At 43.9% G+C, this 24,468-nt stretch overlaps 1 protein-coding gene across 2 annotated transcripts in view; it reads left to right on the top strand.

Annotated features, from left to right (window-relative positions):
- Positions 1 to 12,620: 12,620 nt before the first annotated feature.
- LOC134931776 (prolactin-releasing peptide receptor-like) overlaps positions 12,621 to 24,468 on the top strand; it is a 382,361-nt gene continuing 370,513 nt past the window's right edge. Inside the window, exon 1 of one of the 2 annotated variants that reach the window (XM_063925461.1) lies at positions 12,621 to 12,937. The gene's annotated coding sequence lies outside the window, so the exon portion shown is untranslated. Of the gene's footprint in view, positions 13,079 to 24,468 lie in introns of both variants that reach the window. The other variant, XM_063925460.1, reaches the window with a different exon arrangement.

Raw genomic sequence — 24,468 nt, 5'->3', positions numbered from 1 at the left:
ATTGCTCACTGGCAATTATTTCCCACATCCACATGATGGTAGACGGATACAAATACACCACCGATTGACGTGTACATCTGATTTATGTTATCTATCTACTGATATGCCCCTGCTCACTAGTCTATGTGGGCAAGACTATAAGATCCTTCCGAGAACGGATTTCCAATCATCGCTCCAACATTAGATTGGCATTAAAGACTGGAGGGTCTGATAAGCCGGTTGCATGACATTTTGTGCAACATAAGCACCAATTGACAGCTTTACGTTATATGGTGATAGACAGAATACCACCATTATCTAGAGGTGGTGACCGCGCAAAGATCTTGCTACGCCGTGAAGCATATTGGATCCACAGTTTGGAAAATGTTTGCCCCAAGGGCTTGAATGACTCGGGGCATTTAAGTATTTTTTTGTGATATACGTATATGGGTATTTTTCGTGAAATTTGGTACCTGAAAGTGGTGATTTGATTTTCTGATATATTTCTCATTTTATTTTTTATTTTTTATTTATTATTGCTTGGTTTTGGTGTGTTCCAATCGGTGGTCCCTCTACACTATCCATATTGACGTTCATATGTGCATTATGGAGAGGACTATATATGTGTACATATATGCATGGTCTGTTATGAATTCCTTAATCGTTTTTACCCATATGTGATAGACCCTTTCATATCGTTAGCCATAAACTAAGGTGCTTATAAGATTTGGATGATTACATAATTGTTTATATGGGATCGGTGGTCGCTTAGCAACGGAACGGTGATGCGCCGTGTCTACATCCGGGATTGATGACAGTATGTTACACTATTGGAGGACCGAACCACGTATTTTGCTCACGTGGTTGCGTTCCATACACTGCTTTGGTCACTTACGCTTCCGCCAACATGCGGGTCATCAACGGCGGCTGGCGGCAGCGGGAACAAATCTATCAGAAAGATGTAAGAAAATAGACGGGATGGATGAGATGACACGATCCCGCTGGTAATATAAAGGGGTCTGTATATGTTTCATGTTATATGTATGTATGGTCATGTTATTTCATGTGTAGTCTGTACCGGGTTTTATATGTTACACTGTGATTGATACTATATATGGGTGAACTGTGTTTGTATCATTTGAACCTTGACAAAGGTCCAATAAGGACCGAAACGTCAGTGGAATGATTGCATTTATGCCACATTAAAACCTTTGCTTGCTGCATGATTCGACTGGTGAGTGCACTCTATACAAGATTTATATATATATATATATATATATATATATATATATAATATACACAGCAAAATACTCTCCTGGCAGAGAGAGTAAGACATGGCACTGCAGGATTTGTAAATAGCAGAAAGTTTACTTCAACGTTTCGGGACGCTGAGTCCCATCGTCAGGAAAAAAGCATACGTGAAAAGATACAGTGTGAGCTTACCTTATATCCCCTGGACAACATGCTCACCCCATCGCCTTCACACAGACAGCACCGGAGCCGGGGAGCCACCAGCGGGACCGGGAAGGCGTGTTGCAGCCCGATGATGTCAGACCCACAGTTCCCGGCGGTTGCTAGGCTGTGGGTCTGGTGCGTCTCCCCGCTGCCAGCACTGTCCAAAGGAAGCAAGAGGGTTGAGAGAGACGTCAATACATAACAAAAAACCACAGTGTTAAAGTGTATATACATAAAAGCAAGAGCAGCAATCCAATTGAAGTATACTCATCACAGACCATATAATAAAGCACAAGGATGCGTACTAAGGCATATACTGAATAGGCTGTAAGAAGCTTAATATAACACTGCAAAATATCTATAATAAAGAAAGGTATGCATATAGAGAGAACGATAATGAATATACAATGCAACATAAGTATATCAATAAGCAATGACCAGGGGATACATAACACAAACTAAGCTGAAAAATCAAAAGGCAAACTGTATTAAATCAAAGAGTTCCATGATATACGTTCGTTTAACCCATTAGGTGCAACAGTGTTCAAACGATAAATCCAAGAGGCTTCCATCCGCAATAAAGCCTTAGTGCGGTCTCCACCTCTAATAGATAAAGGAATTTGATCAATGATCATATACGTCAAAGTGGATAATGGATGTTGATGTTCCCTGAAGTGTGTAGCAACAGGTTGATTGTTGGATTTGCCATTCAGCGCAGCTTTAACAGCGGAACGATGGAGTGCCATGCGTTCTTTGAACTTCCGCGTAGTCATCCCTACGTAGTATAATTTGCACGGACAGATGATTATGTACACAACAAAGCGTGAATCACAAGACAGATTGTGTCTGATTTTGTATTCCAATCCATTATGTGGATGTACAAAGCTGGATCCAGTTAGTAAAAACTTGCAGGTTTCGCATTTAGGACATCTATAGCAACCTAATCTTCTGTGGGTGAATTTCTTGTCGAGAATGGTTATATCTGACTTGACCAGGTGGTCACACAGGTTGCGGCCTCTTCTGTAACATGCCATCGGACGTGTATTGTTAAGCCCAGTCAATGTATGATCAGAGGAAACAATAGGCCAGAGAGTTTTGCATGCCTGTGGTACTAGTGCGCTTGCTGTGTCAAATGTAGTTGTCTATGGAAAAACATCAGTTCGTGGTCCCTTAGTTGATGATTGTAATAAATCAGATCTGTTAAGTGCCACAACTCGGTTTTTAGTGTGAAGAAGCCTCTTCAAGTTATAACCTCTGTCATGAAATTTGTGAAGAACAAGATCAAGTTGGCATGAATGATCTAATGGGTCATTGCAGATACGAGCCACTCTCAACATTTGAGAGTAGGGTAGCCAATTTTTTAAAGGTGGAGGGTGGTGGTTATACTCACCATACTATCCCTTTAAACCAAGACACTCATGTATTACACAGGTTCTATGGCTGACTAAAATGCAGGCTTGAACGATACTTGCCTACCTGACCCTCTCCATGAGGGAGAAAATGCTCTGTTCCTGGACTCTCCTGGTAACGTATGATTGCCTTCACCTGTGGTGAAACACCTTTCTTAATAATTAACTAGCTCACCACAGGTGATGGCAATCATGTGTGGTATTCATGTGACCGCCGGTCAGCTGATCGACAGTCACATGACCTCCTCCACCAGCCCGACGGGTCACTGTCCCAATGGTCGGCATGCCGACCAACAGGGACTATTTCCACTCGTGGGTGTCCACGATACCCATAGAGTGGGAATAGAACCCGTGGCGACCGCAGGTCGCCACCGAGCCCGCAAGGGGCTTGCTGCACTCGCCCCTCCCCGCCGGGATCCCGGCATCGGTATGCTGCCGGGATCCCGGCGTCGGTAAGCTGACCGGCGGTCAGGAGACTGCCGGTCAGCCGTACTACACCCAGCAATCATACATTACCAGGAAAGTCCAGGAACAGAGCTTTTTCTCCCTCATGGAGAGGGTCAGGTAGGCAAGTATAGCTTGAACTAAAGCTGGGTACACAGTGGCCGATATATTGCTATTGAATGGCTGATATATCGCTGGCCCGTCGGCCAGAGTGTAACAATGATATGTCTGTGAACGCAGTCATTCAGACATATCGCGTCGGCCCTGCTGCACACACGATGACCGTGTGTGCAGATCTACAGATATATTGGTGCATCATTGTGTGTGTACGAGCGGTCATCCGACCACCGGTACATATGCTGCACAGGCTGGCAGTGATTGATAGCTGAACTGGGCTGGCGCATGTAAATGCCCACCCAGATTGTGATGTCAGTCACAACAGATCGGGCAGTGTGTATGCACAATACACTGCCTGATCAGGCTATAGATATATCTGCAGATCTATTGATCTGCAGCTATATCTGCTAGTGTGTACCCACCATAAGTCTGCCACAGCTCATGTGTACTTCATGACAGTGGCGGAAGTCTGGGAGGCAATGGAGTCGGATGCCGCCGGGCTCCAACAATGGAGGGGGCACCTTCTCCATTGCCTCTGACAGTGCGGCTGTCCGGCTGTGACTCCCATCCCCTGAATTACACCCCGGCTGAGAAGTGCGGCTGCCCGGCTCCCGGATAATATTACCGCGTCTCGTCAGATCCCGCCCCCTGATAGCGCAGCTACTCAGCTTCAGCCTGATGACATCACGCCCCACAGTGCAGTTGCCCGGCTCCTGCACCACAGCACAGCTGCCCGGCTTCAGCTCCTGCCCCACAACGCCGCTGCCCAGCTCCTGCCCACAATGCAGCTGCTGACACTGAGGCAGGTGAGAAGAGGTAACTGATGGAGGAAAGTGTCAGGATGGGGACAGTGTGTGTGTCAATGTGGCTGTGTGTGTGTGTATGTATGTGTGTATTTGTATAGATGTGTATGTGGCTGTGAGCGTGTAGATATGTGGCTATGTGTGTATAAGTGGTATAATGTGTGTGTGTGTGTGTGTGTGTGTGTGTGTGTGTGTGTGTGTGTGTGTGTGTGTGTGTTTGTATATATGTGAGTGCGTGTAAGCCTGCATATGTGGCTGTGAGTGTATACCTGTACTGGGCCGAGGGGGGTCAATATAAACTTTTTCGCCTCCGGGCGTCTGGTAATAACTTACGCCCCTGCTTCATGAGTGTTCCCGTTTAAAGGGATAGTATGGTAAACCGATATATTTATTTATATTGTGATCATATAAATTGCCATATATGCCTGATGGATCAAATATGATACAAAAAAACTATTTTATTATTATTATTTGGCAAAATGGCCATAAACACATTTTCAAAAATTTTAATTATCTACCTGTTGTTTGATGTGTCAGGCTTTACAGAGTTAAAAAGACCCTGAGTGACCATTTTACCCAGGGTTGGACTGGCCCACCGGGGCACAGTCCTGAGGAAGCTGGCAGCCATTAGACCAGCAAAACGCATTGAGCTTCTTTATTGACCACCGGTACTGCATCCACTCCTGCTTTATTTCTGACAACAATTGGACTTATTTGCTCCCATTGGACCATTACAAGTATTCCATCACTGGAAACCCGGAAAAATTCCCCTATTGCCATTAGAGATGTGCACCGGAAATTTTTCGGGTTTTGTGTTTTGGTTTTGGGTTCGGTTCCGTGGCCGTGTTTTGGGTTCGAACGCGTTTTGGCAAAACCTCACCGAATTTTTTTTGTCGGATTCGGGTGTGTTTTGGATTCGGGTGTTTTTTTCAAAAAACCCTAAAAAACAGCTTAAATCATAGAATTTGGGGGTCATTTTGATCCCAAAGTATTATTAACCTCAATAACCATAATTTCCACTCATTTTCAGTCTATTCTGAACACCTCACACCTCACAATATTATTTTTAGTCCTAAAATTTGCACCGAGGTCGCTGGATGACTAAGCTCAGCGACCCAAGTGGCCGACACAAACACCTGGCCCATCTAGGAGTGGCACTGCAGTGTCACGCAGGATGGCCCTTCCAAAAAACACTCCCCAAACAGCACATGACGCAAAGAAAAAAAGGCGCAATGAGGTAGCTGTGTGACTAAGCTCAGCGACCCTAGTGGCCGACACAAACACCTGGCCCATCTAGGAGTGGCACTGCAGTGTCACGCAGGATGGCCCTTCCAAAAAACACTCCCCAAACAGCACATGACGCAAAGAAAAAAAGAGGCGCAATGAGGTAGCTGTGTGAGTAAGCTAAGCGACCCTAGTGGCCGACACAAACACCTGGCCCATCTAGGAGTGGCACTGCAGTGTCAAGCCGGATGGCCCTTCCAAAAAATACTCCCCAAACAGCACATGACACAAAGAAGAAAAAAATGAGGCGCAATGAGGTAGCTGTGTGACTAAGATAAGTGACCCTAGTGGCCGACACAAACACAGTGTCACGCAGGATGGCCCTTCCAAAAAACACTCCCCAAACAGCACATGACGCAAAGAAAAAGAAAAGAAAAAAGAGGTGCAAGATGGAATTGTCCTTGGGCCCTCCCACCCACCCTTATGTTGTATAAACAGGACATGCACACTTTAACCAACCCATCATTTCAGTGACAGGGTCTGCCACACGACTGTGACTGAAATGACGGGTTGGTTTGGACCCCCACCAAAAAAGAAGCAATTAATCTCTCCTTGCACAAACTGGCTCTACAGAGGCAAGATGTCCACCTCATCATCATCCTCCGATTCATCACCGTGTACATCCCCCTCCTCACAGATTATCAATTCGTCCCCACTGGAATCCACCATCACAGCTCCCTGTGTACTTTGTGGAGGCAATTGCTGCTGGTGAATGTCTCCATGGAGGAATTGATTATAATTCATTTTAATGAACATCATCTTCTCCACATTTTCTGGAAGTAACCTCGTACGCCGATTGCTGACAAGGTGAGCGGCGGCACTAAACACTCTTTCGGAGTACACACTTGTGGGAGGGCAACTTAGGTAGAATAAAGCCAGTTTGTGCAAGGGCCTCCAAATTGCCTCTTTTTCCTGCCAGTATACGTACGGACTGTCTGACGTGCCTACTTGGATGCGGTCACTCATATAATCCTCCACCATTCTTTCAATGGTGAGAGAATCATATGCAGTGACAGTAGACGACATGTCCGTAATCGTTGTCAGGTCCTTCAGTCCGGACCAGATGTCAGCATCAGCAGTCGCTCCAGACTGCCCTGCATCACCGCCAGCGGGTGGGCTCGGAATTCTGAGCCTTTTCCTCGCACCCCCAGTTGCGGGAGAATGTGAAGGAGGAGATGTTGACAGGTCGCGTTCCGCTTGACTTGACAATTTTCTCACCAGCAGTTCTTTGAACCCCTGCAGACTTGTGTCTGCCGGAAAGAGAGATACAACGTAGGTTTTAAATCTAGGATCGAGCACGGTGGCCAAAATGTAGTGCTCTGATTTCAACAGATTGACCACCCGTGAATCCTTGTTAAGCGAATTAAGGGCTCCATCCACAAGTCCCACATGCCTAGCGGAATCGCTCAGTGTTAGCTCCTCCTTCAATGTCTCCAGCTTCTTCTGCAAAAGCCTGATGAGGGGAATGACCTGACTCAGGCTGGCAGTGTCTGAACTGACTTCACGTGTGGCAAGTTCAAAAGGTTGCAGAACCTTGCACAACGTTGAAATCATTCTCCACTGCGCTTGAGACAGGTGCATTCCACCTCCTATATCGTGCTCAGTTGTATAGGCTTGAATGGCCTTTTGCTGCTCCTCCAACCTCTGAAGCATATAGAGGGTTGAATTCCACCTCGTTACCACTTCTTGCTTCAGATGATGGCAGGGCAGGTTCAGGCGTTTTTGGTGTTGCTCCAGTCTTCTGTACGTGGTGCCTGTACGCCGAAAGTGTCCCGCAATTCTTCTGGCCACCGACAGCATCTCTTGCACGCCCCTCTCGTTTTTTAAATAATTCTGCACCACCAAATTCAAGGTATGTGCAAAACATGGGACGTGCTGGAATTTGCCCATATTTAATGCACACACAATATTGCTGGCGTTGTCCGATGCCACAAATCCACAGGAGAGTCCAATTGGGGTAAGCCATTCTGCGATGATCTTCCTCAATTGCCGTAAGAGGTTTTTAGCTGTGTGCGTATTCTGGAAAGCGGTGATACAAAGCGTAGCCTGCCTAGGAAAGAGTTGGCGTTTGCGAGATGCTGCTACTGGTGCCGCCGCTGCTGTTCTTGCGGCGGGAGTCAATACATCTACCCAGTGGGCTGTCACAGTCATATAGTCCTGAGCCTGCCCTGCTCCACTTGTCCACATGTCCGTGGTTAAGTGGACATTGGGTACAACTGCATTTTTTAGGACACTGGTGAGTCTTTTTCTGAGGTCTGTGTACATTTTCGGTATCGCCTGCCTAGAGAAATGGAACCTAGATGGTATTTGGTACCAGGGACACAGTACCTCAATCAAGTCTATAGTTGGCTCTGCAGTAATGATGGATACCGGAACCACGTTTCTCACCGCCCAGGATGCCAAGGCCTCAGTTATCCGCTTTGCAGCAGGATGACTGCTGTGATATTTCATCTTCCTCGCAAAGGACTGTTGGACAGTCAATTGCTTGGTGGAAGTAGTAAAAGTGGTCTTACGACTTCCCCTCTGGGATGACCATCGACTCCCAGCAGCAACAACAGCAGCGCCAGCAGCAGTAGGCGTTACACTCAAGGATGCATCGGAGGAATCCCAGGCAGGAGAGCACTCGTCAGAATTGCCAGTGACATGGCCTGCAGGACTATTGGCATTCCTGGGGAAGGAGGAAATTGACACTGAGGGAGTTGGTGGGGTGGTTTGCGTGAGCTTGGTTACAAGAGGAAGGGATTTACTGGTCAGTGGACTGCTTCCGCTGTCGCCCAAAGTTTTTGAACTTGTCACTGACTTATGATGAATGCGCTGCAGGTGACGTATAAGGGAGGATGTTCCGAGGTGGTTAACGTCCTTACCCCTACTTATTACAGCTTGACAAAGGCAACACACGGCTTGACACCTGTTGTCCGCATTTCTGTTGAAATACTTCCACACCGAAGAGCAGATTTTTTTTGTATTTTCACCAGGCATGTCAATGGCCATATTCCTTCCACGGACAACAGGTGTCTCCCCGGGTGCCTGACTTAAACAAACCACCTCACCATCAGAATCCTCCTTGTCAATTTCCTCCCCAGCGCCAGCAACACCCATATCCTCCTCATCCTGGTGTACTTCAACACTGACATCTTCAATCTGACTATCAGGAACTGGACTGCGGGTGCTCCTTCCAGCACTTGCAGGGGGCGTGCAAATGGTGGAAGGCGCATGCTCTTCACGTCCAGTGTTGGGAAGGTCAGGCATCGCAACCGACACAATTGGACTCTCCTTGTGGATTTGTGATTTCGAAGAACGCACAGTTCTTTGCTATGGTTTTGCCAGCTTAAGTCTTTTCATTTTTCTAGCGAGAGGCTGAGTGCTTCCATCCTCATGTGAAGCTGAACCACTAGCCATGAACATAGGCCAGGGCCTCAGCCGTTCCTTGCCACTCCGTGTAGTAAATGGCATATTGGCAAGTTTACGCTTCTCCTCCGACGATTTTATTTTAGATTTTTGAGTCCTTTTTTTACTGATATTTTGTGTTTTGGATTTTACATGCTCTGTACTATGACATTGGGCATCGGCCTTGGCAGACGACGTTGATGGAATTTCATCGTCTCGGCCATGACTAGTGGCAGCAGCTTCAGCACGAGGTGGAAGTGGATCTTGATCTTTCCCTATTTTTGGAACCTCAACATTTTTGTTCTCCATATTTTAATAGGCACAACTAAAAGGCACCTCAGGTAAACAATGGAGATGGATGGATACTAGTATACTTATGGATGACGAGTAACTGACGACACAGAGGTAGCTACAGCCGTGGACTACCGTACTGCGTCTGCTAGTATAGAGATGATAATGATATAAAAAATATATATATATATCACTACTGCAGGTATATATAATATAATGACGGACCTGCTGGACACTGTCAGCAGACTCCTAAACTACTAGTATGAAGAAGATAGAAAAAAAAACCCCACCACAGGTAGGTATACAATTATGGACGAGCACTGACGACACAGAGGTAGCTACAGCCGTGGACTACCGTACTGCGTCTGCTAGTATAGAGATGATAATGATATAAAATATATATATATATCACTACTGCAGGTATATATAATATAATGACGGACCTGCTGGACACTGTCAGCAGACTCCTAAACTACTAGTATGAAGAAGATAGAAAAAAAAAACCACCACAGGTAGGTATACAATTATGGACGAGCACTGACGACACAGAGGTAGCTACAGCCGTGGACTACAGTACTGCGTCTGCTAGTATAGAGATGATAATGATATAAAATATATATATATATCACTACTGCAGGTATATATAATATAATGACGGACCTGCTGGACACTGTCAGCAGACTCCTAAACTACTAGTATGAAGAAGATAGAAAAAAAAACCCCACCACAGGTAGGTATACAATTATGGACGAGCACTGACGACACAGAGGTAGCTACAGCCGTGGACTACCGTACTGCGTCTGCTAGTATAGAGATGATAATGATATAAAAAATATATATATCACTACTGCAGGTATATATAATATAATGACGGACCTGCTGGACACTGTCAGCAGACTCATAAACTACTAGTATGAAGAAGATAGAAAAAAAAACCCCACCACAGGTAGGTATACAATTATGGACGAGCACTGACGACACAGAGGTAGCTACAGCCGTGGACTACCGTACTGCGTCTGCTAGTATAGAGATGATAATGATATAAAAAATATATATATATCACTACTGCAGGTATATATAATATAATGACGGACCTGCTGGACACTGTCAGCAGACTCCTAAACTACTAGTATGAAGAAGATAGAAAAAAAAACCCCACCACAGGTAGGTATACAATTATGGACGAGCACTGACGACACAGAGGTAGCCACAGCCGTGGACTACCGTACTGCGTCTGCTAATATAGAGATGATAAAGATGATAGAGATGAACAAAAAAAATATAACACTACTGCAGGTAAATATTTATATAATATAATGAATGACGGACCTGCTGGACACTGTCAGCAGAATGCGTTTATAGAATAAAAAAACAAAACACCACAGTAGTGTTTAACTTTTTCAGGCAGACAATATACTGGTGGTCACTGGTCAGTCACACTGGCAGCAAAAGTGTGCACTGTACTCCTGCTATAACTGCACCCCAGTCTCCCCCACAATTCAGCTGTGTGAGCAGTGAGCACTCAGCACAGTCAGATATACATAGATGATATTATCATGCAGCACACTGAGGCTGAGCACAGATATGGTATGTGACTGTGTATCGTTTTTTTTCAGGCAGAGAACGGATTATATTAAATAATAAATAAAACTGGTGGTGGTCAGTCACTAGTAACTAACTATCAGCAAAACTCTGCACTCTGAGTACTCCTAATGCTCCCCAAAATTACTAAGTAATCAACTCAAGTGTCTCTATCTATTCTAACGGAGAGGACGCCAGCCACGTCCTCTCCCTATCAATCTCAATGCACGTGTGAAAATGGCGGCGACGCGCGGCTCCTTATATAGAATCCGAGTCTCGCGATAGAATACGAGCCTCGCGAGAATCCGACAGCGGGATGATGACGTTCGGGCGCGCTCGGGTTAGCCGAGCAAGGCGGGAAGATCCGAGTCTGCCTCGGACCCGTGTAAAAAGGCTGAAGTTCGGGGGGGTTCGGATTCCGAGGAACCGAACCCGCTCATCTCTAATTGCCATCTGGATCTTTGACTGCAATTGAGAGTCCTGGGGACTGTCTATGAGAGAACGGGTAATATTCCCACTTGAAACTATTGAGGACTGTATGGTGGAATAAGCTCTAGCCAGAAGCAATTTTAAACAATATATGAGTGGGATACAAGTGGCCTTTTTTATGCAATTGACCCTATAGAGTCAGAGACTTGTGCTATCTTTTATGATTTTATTCTTTATTAAAAAGTATTGCTTTTTATTTTTATTTTAATGTGGAATAAATGTATGGATTTAATCTATTGAAATTGTTGAACTGCTTATTATTGGAAACATAGCCGGCGCCAGTATATTTTTGAGATTTTTGGGGTTTATACTACTTTAGGGGCTAACCACCCCTGTACAGGCTGTCGTTGACAGCGCACTCGCATATATATATATATATATATATATATATATATATATATATATATTTTATTTTTTTTTTCTCCTTTTGTACTGGAACCCCCGGTGGACCCCAGTGCCTAACGGCCCATCCAGGTTCCAGAATGTGCATACTATATGTTACCTTATACTGCACAGGACTGTGATGTATTTTCTGCAGTGCATTCCTGTAATTAATCTGGTACATTATCATGCATAGACTAGAAGTGTTTACTGTATATATTTATCAAGGGACACTCTCTAATGGTTACCCAAGCGTCAATGGGAGCTGTCCACACCACTGTAATGGCTGGCTACATCCATAAGAATGGGCCCTTAAAACTGTATTCCCCTGGTGGGCCCATTCATGCCCCAGTACAACAGTGATTTTACCCTAAAACGGAGGTTCTCAAACGCAGTCCTCAAGGCACCCCAACGGTCCTGGTTTTAGTTATATCCATGGCTCAGCACAGATGGTTAAATCAAATTAACTGAGGTGATAATTAAGTCACCTGTTTCCAAGCATGGAAATACTTAAAACCTGGACCATTGGAGTACCTTGAGGACCACGTTTGAGGACCTCTGCCCTAAAACATATATTAAATAACTTACAATAGTTATATGAAAAAATTGGGCTTTTACTATTACAACCAAAGAAGTTATGTGTTGTAAAGCAGTAACTGCAATTACTGGGGTCAAATCAGATAATCTATTCCTAACATACGCATTTAGAACACTGTAGGCACAAAGAGCAGGACAGCAGCAGCAACAACCAACAAGAGACTCTGTGCTATGTTGTAATGGTTTTCATTTAGAAATGATCACTAATGGTTCATCTATTTCCCACCTTAAATAGGTAAGTACTTAATTACTGAACAGTTTGCTCTCCATCTGTTCACTTCCAGTAAATACCCAGTAATTAATGTAACACTTGTTCACTGCAACATTTCTTCCCACTAACTCATCAGCACCACAGTACTAAACCACTGGGTTTAATGCATTAACTCTTTCATTGTCACATACAGCCACCAGATCTCTGGGAGGGAATTGCAGGCAGAATAAAACTGCACACACACAAACTTGTATCATGCTGTACATCATTCTCAGCTTCTGAAAACTGTTCAAAACAGCAGCGAGAGCAGGACCAATAGAGACACCTATACTGAACACTGCACTTCAGCCAACGCTCGCTATTTAACCAGCTGTATAATAGAACAGTTCATTCACTGCGCTCTCTCTCTCTCTCTCTCAATGGCTTACTCTTTCCCTCCAGCTCTCATTGCCTCTTATGCCCTGGATATAATACAGGATTTACAATAAATTCCCCATCATGTATCACAGGTGAGAGGATCTTCTTACAGGAATCCAGAGGTTAAAAAGGTCTATTGATGGGCTGTAATGTATGGATGTCTGTGAATCAAGAAAAGATAAAACTGTGGGATCTCTTCTCTATAGACTAATCCAGTCTCACATACAGTATATGTAAGTAAGGTTTTATTTTTATTAACTGTTTGTTATCTGCTGAAAACAAACTTCCTTAGCCTTGCTGTAGATATTAAGGTTCTACAGTAATCTTGATGGATGTGTTTTGCATGCTGAGTCAGTTTTCTCTTATTTTTGTGAGTGTACCTGGTTCCTATAATTCTTACAGGCAGGAAAGAGACTCTGAATCGCTTGTGAGGTTATTTTTCTGCAAATTTGCTCTGAGACTTTTGCATTCAAAAATACAATTCTAACAGTATTATGTATAACTTTTTTTTTTATCTTAAACTGTAAGCGTAGTTTCCAAATGTCTTATATTAATCTATCAGATTTTTAAATTGATTATTTTCAAAGTAACATGTTTCTTGTTTTTCATTCTCGGTATCTGTTTGCATGTTTTGTAGCAACTCAAGAGTTAATAAGAGCATACCCTCCAACATGACCCGCCCCACTAGGTACAAAATGCTCTGTTTCTGGACTTCCCTCTTAATTTATGATTGCCATCACCTGTGAAGAAACAGCTTTCTTATCATTTAACTAGTTCAACACAGGTGATGGAAATCATAAATTAAGAGGGAAGTCCAGAAACAGAGCATTTTGTACCTAGTGGGGCGGGTCATGTTGAGGAGGGTCTGTAAGAGTGGGAAATTAAAATGCATAACTGATAGTGGTCATGACATGATTGTGACTTATCTGCAGAAAATGACCCCTGGTTTATTTAGATCATAGGTTCTCAAACTCGGTCCTCAGGACCACACACGGTGCATGTTTTGCAGGTCTCCTCACAGAATCGCAAGTGAAATAATTAGCACCACATGCGGACCTTTAAAAATGTGTCAGTGACTAATTAATACACCTGTGCACCTGCTGGGTTACCTGCAAAACATGCACTGTGTGGGGTCCTGAGGACTGAGTTTGAGAACCTCTGATTTAGATGATTGTAATCATAAGCAATGCACATGGACTTAGTAGCTACGCTACGCACCAATACTTATGTGCCGCTGTATTGTACTGCAGCCTTCAACAGCACTTCAGTTTCCAGACAGCAGTACTACAAATATATTGTATTGCAGTCAGGAAGAATGGAGGGTTAGTTCATTTATGGGTGAATATTTACTAAAGTGTGGGTTTCTAGAAGTGGAGGTATTGCCAATAGAAACCAGATTCTACTTATCATTTGTATTGCACCTTCTAGAAAATAATAGCTAGACTCTGATTGGTTGCTATGGGCAACATCTCCACTTCTAAAAACTCGCACTTTAGTAAATATACCCCATAGTGTCCATTACCATTCCAAGCAAAATGAACTTATATTTTTTAAGGAATACATCAGTCATTTTCCATGTCACGTTAGGGTACTATTACTGAAGTAAAGTAGGTTTTAAAAAAAATAAAAATAAAAATCTACAAATATTAATAGTCACTGTCATTTTGGAAAACAAAAAGCTATTTTAAATCACCAGCATATCTTCAGTGCTAGGGGGTAAATGTTTATCACAGGGCTGAAATGATGATTCAACAAATTTAAATAAATCCCAGTTATGGGCAGCAGACTATTGTGCTGGAACCTTATGTTTATACGGCTCCTTCGGTGTTGCTTTATAGTTTACCACAAGAGTTTTTACACAACATAAATTATTTGTGTGCTCACCCTACCTTTTTGTGCAAGGGCTGTCCTTTAGAATTACAGTATTAACTTGTATGAAATATTCTAGTGCACAGGTTCTCAAACTCGATCCTCAGGACTCCACACAGTGCATGTTTTGCAGGAAACCCAGCAGGTGCACAAGTGTATTAATTACTCACTGACACATTTTAAAAGGTGCACAGGTGGAGCTAATTATTTCACTTGTGATTCTGTGAGGAGACCTGTAAAACAAGCACTGTGTGGCGTCCTGAGGACCGAGTTTGAAAACCTGTGTTCTAGTGCACAGGTTCTCAAACTCGGTCCTCAGGACCCCACACAGTGCGTGTTTTGCAGGTCTCCTCACAGAATCACAAGTGAAATAATTAGCTTCACCTGTGGACCTTTTAAAATGTGTCAGTGAGTAATTAATACACCTGTGCACGTGCTGGGTGACCTGCAAAACATGCACTGTGTGGGGTCCTGAGGACCGAGTTGGAGAACCTATGTTCTAGTGCATAGGTTCTCAAACTCGTTCCTCAGGACCCCACACAGTGCATGTTTTACAGGTAACCCAGCAGGTGCACAGGTGTATTCATTACTCACTGACACATTTAAAAGGTCCACCGGTGGAGCTAATTAATTAACTTGTGATTCTGCAAGGAGACCTACAAAACATGCACTGTGTGGGGTCCTGAGGACCGAGTTTGAGAACCTGTATTCTAGTAAATATGGAAAGATATGATGGAGACCTTTTCACAGTCCTAAACAGAGTTGGTCAAACCAGTCCTCGAGATCTACGAACAGTTCACATTTTCCAGACCACCTAACTGGTGCACATGTGTAGTCATTACTAATTAAGATGTGCTGCATTAATTCCTAACTGACAATTCTACAGATCTCCAGGAGGTCTGGAAAACATGAACTGTTGGTAGATCTCGAGGACCAGTTTGGCCAGCCCTGGTCCTAAATCTAGAAATTACAGTATATGTTCCCTATGCCTGCATCCACAATTTCTCCAGCAGGGTGTTCTGTGTGCCCTGTAAAGTTATGGGAGACACCTTTATTACTAAGGGTTGAGATTTGGAAACATAGATTTTGTGTTACTGGCCATTTGACCCATAATACATGTTTGTGGCAAGTAAGAATACATTATTTTTCACATCTTGCTGTTTGCATACTGTTTTCTCCAGCTTTCATTTTCTGTAAATCCTGTGTATGAGATGATTTAGAGCTCTCCATTTTACTTCAGCTATACAGGAACGGATCACAAAGAGGAAGTTATTGATAGACCACTTGTTATAAATACCAAACATTTTGGGCATGAAAGTGTTGCTAAGATGAAAAGCTTTCAGAAACCCTGTTTGTAATTCCAGATTCAATATTTGTTTCGTACTAATAATACCAAGTGTGTATACCTTGCGGACAACATGTAGATCAGTGGTTTCCAACAGCGGTCCTCAAGTACCCCCAACACAGAGGTACCCAAACGCAGTCCTCCAGGCACCCCAACAGTCCAGGATTTAGGTATTTCCATGGCTTAGCACAGATGGTTAAATCAAATTGACTGAGTGAGGTGCTAATTAAGTCACCTGTGGCCAAGCATGGATACATTTAAAACCTGTACCATTGAGGTGCCTTGAGGACCGCATTTGGGAACCTATGCCCCAACAGTTTATATTTTCCAGGTCTCCTAGCAGGAGTGCAAGTGAAGTAATTAGCTCCACCTGTGTGTCTTTTAAAATGTCAGTGAGTAATGAATACACCTGTTTGACTGCTGGGTGACCTGGAAAATACGAACTGTTGGGGGTACTTGAGGACCGAGGTTGGGAACCACTGATGTAGATCATGCACACATACCCTATGTACTTATCAATCCAAATCATGCCCAGATTCATTTAAACCACGCCCAGCTCCAGCCAGCTTTGCAAAATGGTGATGATGGGCTATATATATAGGCATATCTACAATTGGGTGCACATGGGCCCCTGTGTCCACAGGGGCCACACCGCACACATTGCACCCATAAAATAATACTTACCCCTCCCGAGTCCCATGGCAGCCAGCACCATAGACATAAGTCACTGAGCAAGTTGGCAATGGTAGCATTATGGGGCTCTAGTGGCAGCATGATGCCACATATTAAAGCATGATGAAGCTGATTTATAATGGGATCCTGGCTCCTTCATTATGCTCTAATTAAGAATTTGCTTACATTTGTGCCACACGCGACCGAATACTGTGGTATTGCATAATGAAGTCTGTTGGGTAGCAGTGCTGATCCTTAGTAACACTTTGTGTTATGTTGATATGTACTCAGTAAACCACACACAAAATTAGGTGGTTTAGAGGCAATAGACCTGATCCAATTGCTTGGTGGTCCGTATCTTGCTTACCCCTAGATGCATTATATCATAGGTTCTCAAACTCGGTCCTCAGGACCCCACACAGTGCATGTTTTGCAGGTAACCCAGCAGGTGCACAGGTGTGTTAATTGCTCACTGACACATTTTAAAAGGTCCACAGGTGGAGCTAATTATTTCACTTGTGATTCTGTGAGGAGACCTGTAAAACATGCACTGTGTGGGGTCCTGAGGACCGAGTTTGAGAACCTGTGCATTATATCATGTAACATCTGCAATCCTTCGCTTCTGCTGCATCACCCTCTCCTCACATTTAAAATCATCTTTGACACCAAATTGTTATGCAACAGGCAACTACAGGATCTTTCTAGTTATTTCCTAAAATTATTAAACTATATAATTTAGTCTTTTTATAAACATCAATGAAGTATGCATCTCTCAGAGAAACTCTTTGAAAAGTATTAATAAAGACATTTCAATGCTGTGGTGCAGTACTTTGTCACTTGAGATCAAAGCACATTTTTACACCTGGACCAGCAAACCCTGCCAAATAGGCTTTTAACAAGACACAATTTGTATTCTGTAGTAAATTATCTGGTGTAGTAATACATGTGATTAGTCCCAAATGTGTTCTACAGGAGGAAACACAATAAAATAACACCTGAAAAGAAACATTTTTTTTTGTCTGTGGCTTACACACGGCATTAGTTAGTCTAAAAATGGACTTTACATAACTAACCTTCAGTATGTAAATATTGCTTAATTAGGACTAATTGGGCACTTTCATGATGCAAATAACAAATCCAAGGCATGTGATAAAATTAGAAAAAGATAATGCTAACAAACTACATTATCCATTTTATCTAGCATATCTAGTATACACTATGCAGACCTCAGGGACGTAACTAGTGGTGTACGAGCAGAGCCATCGCATACCTCCCAACATGACCCCCTCCAGGAGAGACACAATGCTCTGCTCCTGGACTTCCCTCTTCATTTCTGATTGCCATCACCTGTGGTGAAACACCTTTCTTATGCAATAAACTGTTCAACACAGGAGCAGCTAATCAAATTAAGAGAAAAATCCAGAACCAGAGCATTGTGTCCCTCCTGGAGAGGGTCATGTTGGGAAGTATGGCCATCACCCAGGGAACAACGCAGAGAAGTTGTCAATTTGTCGCTGTCCAAGTGGCACCGTGCAGCTTAGAGAGCCACCCAGAATGTCTTTAGTGCCCATTGCTCAGCATCCTAACCCCAGTAAACTCTTCATGTTCGTGAGGGAGCAGAGGCTCCAGCCCAGGGCGCATTATTGTCCTACTACTGCATTAGCATATGACCACAAAAGCGTAAAAACTATTTTGTCTCTATACCCAACTGATTGATACTAAATAAAGACTGTAATTATAATCTGTCTTTAGGAAATAATAAATATTTTAGCTGAACAGGAATGTGAACCAGACAGTGTGCACACAAAAGCTGCCAGTGTAGCAGTGTCACCCCACACTACAACACAGTACAAATATCACCAGTGCCCTGTTGGCGCTTGTCTTTTTGACAGAATATCTGGGAATTGTAATTCTTTAACAGTGATGTTTCCTTGAAGATGTTAAATACTCAAAAAGAAACAAAATAAGGTCTCATAGCGTACACAATCAATAATATGAGTAACACCAACAAACCGATACTGCAGAGTCTCCTACCAGAGGAAATGGTCTACATGTTATAGTAGACAATTGCGCATCAAAATGAGAGGGTTACACTCTATTTGAATATAACCAGTGTTGACATTCACTCTGTCTCCAATCAGCAACAACTCTGCCACATAGATATGGAACAAATGGAGAAAGCTCCAATAGCGTAAAAACCGTATTATTAAAGTGTGGGATAAAATTGTACTCTACCCAGATGACACGGTCTACTATGGAGAAAAATAGACAATAGCACAGTAGTATAATGGTAGGCATCCCCAGGTTACCCAATTAACCGGCAAGCTTGAGTCCAGCAGCGTCCTGATTGTCCCTCCTCGCCATGCGCTTTGATACTAGGAATATCTTCCTCAAGGCAAGATATTTTAGTTGCTTTTGAGATTAATAAGAGGTCTATTTACTAATTCTTGGATGGAGATAAAGTCGCTGGCGATAAAGTACCAGCGAATCAGCTCCCAACTGCCATGCCACGAACTGTTTGAAAAATGACAGTTAGGAGCTGATTGGCTGGTAATTTATCTCCAGTGACTTTATCTCCATCCAAGGCTTAGTAATTAAACCCCTAAGGGGTTTATTTATCAAAAAGATAAAATTCTTCCTATGTACCAAACCTAAAGGATGCGATGGTGTTACCGGTGGTGTACTCTTCTGTGTAGTTTGGTGAATGTATTTACCTCATATTTAAGGTGGACAGTGGTAGTACCCAGTGGCGTCCCTACTTTCAGTGACACCTGGTGTGGGAGGACAAGTTGTTCGTGTGCCATAAGCATGTACTTGCAAAAACGGGCATGGCCTTGTGAGTAGGGGTGACATTCTCGTGGGTAGGGGGCACAGCCTTGTGGCCCGGGCCCCCATTTTCATCACTCCGTGGGTTCCAAAATTGCTGGGCTGTGTGCAGTGCTGGCTTCTACACTGTGACAGGACCTAGGTGCTGCATTTAATATTACAGTGCATCACCCAGCACCTGTCATTGAGCAGGAGTCAGCACTTTGGAGTCACCTGGGTGCGGCCCACACCCCCATAGTGACACCACTTGTGGTACCTGTACCACCAACTGTCCTCCATTGCTCCGAATGGCAATAGCAGATGTGGTGGAATTCAAACAAAGCATTTTTTTATTATTTCATTCATGTATAGTAGAACAGATTGTAAATAAAATAATAAAATAAGTTTTCTTCTAGTGCAATAATGTATACCAGAGCAGGGCCGTAACTAAGTGTGTGCCGATGGTGCCTTGCCCACAGCGTAAACGCACTGAAGGTGCACAATCGGCAGCGCACCCTCCGCCCGCACCCGCACTGTCCCCGCTGTGCATCGGGCAGCTTCTGTCCATCTTCATATCGGCTCCTGTCAGTGTGTGTGCTGCCCGCCCAGCGCTACATGTGCACTGCCCCGTATAGCAGATATACCAGCTGCGCTCCCGGGTACTCGCTCTCTTGGGGTCATGTGGACTTGGTTGCGCGCTCCTTTGTGTTGTGGTAACCTCGAAGTAGATGACAGGTGCTGCTCCCGCTTCTGTCACGAGACTCGCATTTCACTGCAGCCGGCATCGCTAGCATGCAATGGATTATGTACCGCTGTGCTGGCTGTCTCCCTGCCCACAACTGAGCATTCGTGTGACAGTCTTCCATGTATCCTATAGTGACGCTCTTCTTGCAGCTTCCTGGCACCCAGTCACCACTTGTGTCTGGCACTTCCAGTCATGTTTGACGCTGGTAGGCTTTTGTTCGCTTTGCTTGCAGGGTGTGAGATACAGACAGTTCCCTATTTTAATCCTTTATAAATGTATGAATATTGCAATCCATAAATCTATGGCTAAAATGTAATTATTGGACTCATGGTCAGAACCTGGGACCCCTAGGCTATCAGTTTCACTATCCACGTGGGCACTGATTAGAAACAACCTATTTAAGATAATCCAGGGGGTCCCATGTACTGAATTTTAAATCATTATTAACTTACTCTTTTACAGTAGGAGAGGTTTACATTCATCTTGGGGGTGGGGGTGGATTTCAGATCTATATATCAAAGCTTCACTTATTTTTCTATGCTTTATATGTGTCACCTGCTTCCATGCTAAGCTGAAAGTTGCGGGATGGATATTTGTGCAGCTATTACATTGCTTCATTTGAGCTACCTCCTATATGTACAGTTCATAAATCTTGGCTTCAATTGGTCTATGGCTGCTACGTATCTTGGAGTTGTGCAGCAGTAGTGACAGTGGATATTTGTTTAAATCTCTTGTTATAAGATATAGAAACATAGAAACATAGAATTTGTCGGCAGATAAGAACCACTTGGCCCATCTAGTCTGCCCCCTTTTTTTTTTATATATATATTATTTTTATCTCTAACCTTATTTGATCCTTATTTCTTTGTAAGGATATCCTTATGTCTATCCCATGCATGTTTAAATTGCTCTACTGTCTTAGCCTCTACCACCTCTGATGGGAGGCTATTCCACTTGTCCACTACCCTTTCTGTGAAATAATTTTTCCGCAAATTTCCCCTGAACCTCCCCCCCTCCAGTCTCAGTGCATGTCCTCGTGTCCTATTGCTTCTCTTCATTTGGAGAATGTTTCCCTCCTGGACTTTGTTAAAACCCTTGATATATTTGAAAGTTTCCATCATGTCCCCCCTTTCCCTTCTCTGCTCCAAACTATACATATAAGATGGTCCCTTATTTTCCTAAGGATAATGGTGACATGAATGTCATGTTTATATTTGCTTTTGAAGTATTGCTTGTTATGCAGCTTTCAGACACTGGGTATAGCAAGCTGGCAATTTTCTTGGTCTCCTCCATGACCCTGGTCGGGAGCAGGGTTGTGGACCTTGGACCTAGTCCTAGGTTGCTTCCTTTCACAAATGCAGAAATCACAGGTTGATGCACATTCCTGTGCAAAAACCTGGCATATAGCTGCACACGTGAAATGGGTCTCTCTCTCTCGGACGCTGCCTGCCTAATGTGTAAAAAGGGGGACTCTGCCTGCCTAATGTGTTAAAAGGGGGACTCTGCCTGCCTAATCTATAAAAGAGTGGAACTCTGCTGTCTAATGTGTAAAAAGGGGACTCTGCCGCTGTAATGTGTTAAAAAAAAAAAAAGAAAAAGGGGGGGACTCTGCCTGCCTAATGTGTAAAAAAGGGGGACTCTAACTGCCATAATGTGATTAAGGGAGCTCTGCCTGACATATTGTGTAAAAGGGAGCTCTGTGGTCACGCCACTTCTCCATGAAGCCATGCCCCTATATTTTTTACACTCGCCTACGGCGCACACTGGCCCTGTTTTGTATATGGGGGGCGCTGATGCGATTTATTGCACACAGCGCTAAAATGTCCAGTTACGGCTCTGTACCAGAGACAGCAAAAAATAGGAAGGTGCATAAGCCCTGTACTATTTGCATCTAAAGTAAGGCTTATCTGAATAACTCCACTAGTTCCTCCTTCACCCAAAGTATATTTCAAAAAGCGAGAACATAATGTAATATGTTTATACAAAACAGACTTTATTTTAAAACAGGAATAAAGATGGTCAACTTAGAATAGCTGGTATAGCTGTTTTAAATCTGACATAAAATAAAAGACCCACCATAACATCAACCAGAAATCACCACCAACTGATAGGATAACCCACCAACGCATTTTGCCTCAGCACTTCATATGACTATTCAAGGCAAAATTGAGAAATAGACCCCTACTCTATATCTGGCACGTCATGAGTGTATGAGTTGGTCTGTGATTCTGTCTATGTATCTATGTAACCTGCACCCATCCCTTTCATTGCATTGCAGATTTATGATTCAACTGTTCCATCCAGTCCTCCATCTGTTGGAAACCTCTGTGTTCCATATGTATACCCATCAGTGGCGTTTCTTGTGGCGGGCGAGCCATGCAACCGCACGGGGCACCCGCTGTGGCACTCCCCCTCCTCCCTCCCCTTCATGAGTACTTCGTTTGTGGGGTGGAGTTTCACAGAATAACGTGGTTGCGTTGTGGCATCACGACGCAACCACGTCAATCCATGAAACTCCGCCCCCTTAACCTTCCGTTTCACACCTTCTGCTCATTTCATATCATTTCATATCATGCAGTAGACAAGGTAACAGATCTGCACTTATGAGTATGGTCCAGGGCAGAGGAGAACAGAGAGGAATTCTGCAAAAATGGGCCTTTGGGACTAAGTCTGACCCTCTTCCTTCCTACAGTGGCAGCTGCACAGACAGGAAACGTTTCAGTCTTCAGGGACACGTATGAGCTTCATGGAATGGGTGACCAGTAAAAGGGGTACACAGGAAGGGGGACCAGTAACAGGGGTACACGGGAAGGGTGACCACTAACAGGGGTACACAGGAAGGGGGACCAGTAACAGGGGTTCATGAGAAGGGTGACAAGTAACAGGGGTACACAGGAAGCGTGACAAGTAACAGTGGTACATGGGAATGGGGACCAGTAACAGGGGTATATGGGCAGTTGACCAGTAATAGGGGTACATAGGAAGGGAGACCAGTAACAGGGGTACATAGGAAGGGAGACCAGTAACAGGTGTACACGGAAAGGGTGGCCAGTAATAGTGGTACTTGGGAAGGGTGACCACTAACAGGGGTACACAGGGGTCATGAGAAGGGTGATCAATAACAGGAATACACAGGAAGGGTGACCAGTAACAGGGGTACATGGAAAAGGTGACCAGTAGTTGGAGTATATGGGAAGGATGACATTATGAGGGAGAGAGATGCTGGCGGGCGGGAGATGCTGGCGGGCGCTGTGCATACCCCTGACAACGAGCACTACACAGCCCTCACAGGTGGCATTACACAACCCTGGCAATGATCATGACACTCGTCCCAGAGCATGAAACTACTGCCATTTTAGCAAGACCACGCCCCCCTGCCAGGAGCACGCACAGATTTTGATTTTTGTATATCTATTGGTGGGGGGGGGGGTGCATTTTCTTTTTAATGTCAATGGTGGGGGTGGGGTGCATTTTTAAATCTCACACTGTGAGCCAAATTGGCTAGAAACAGCCCTGATAACCATGAAGCCAGAGAGGTGCACTGATGAGAGTTTCAGTTATTTGGAGAACATACAGGATGATCTGTCAGGACTGTGAAGGCATTCTCCTGGATGCTTGGGTTTGGCACATAATTGATTGGGTAAATTGTTGGGAGGGGTTGGGTAGGATACAATGGTCTTTAATACATACTGGTATCAATGACAAAGTTAGAGGTAGAAGGGTGGACTGGCTTAAAGAAATTAGGCTTTATACCTCATAGTGATGAGCACCGGAAATTTTTCGGGTTCTGTGTTTTGGTTTTGGGTTCGGTTCCGCGGCCGTGTTTTGGGTTCGAACGCGTTTTGGCAAAACCTCACCGAATTTTTTTTGTCGGATTCGGGTGTGTTTTGGATTCGGGTGTTTTTTTCAAAAAACCCTAAAAAACAGCTTAAATCATAGAATTTGGGGGTCATTTTGATCCCAAAGTATTATTAACCTCAATAACCATAATTTCCACTCATTTTCAGTCTATTCTGAACACCTCACACCTCACAATATTATTTTTAGTCCTAAAATTTGCACCGAGGTCGCTGGATGGCTAAGCTAAGCGACCCAAGTGGCCGACACAAACACCTGGCCCATCTAGGAGTGGCACTGCAGTGTCACGCAGGATGGCCCTTCCAAAAAACACTCCCCAAACAGCACAT

The sequence above is a fragment of the Pseudophryne corroboree genome, chromosome 6 (genome assembly GCF_028390025.1).
Source record: "Pseudophryne corroboree isolate aPseCor3 chromosome 6, aPseCor3.hap2, whole genome shotgun sequence".
Taxonomy (NCBI): Eukaryota; Metazoa; Chordata; class Amphibia; order Anura; family Myobatrachidae; genus Pseudophryne; species Pseudophryne corroboree.
Note: the sequence above shows the minus strand (reverse complement) of the source record. Positions and strands in the feature narration are given on the sequence as shown.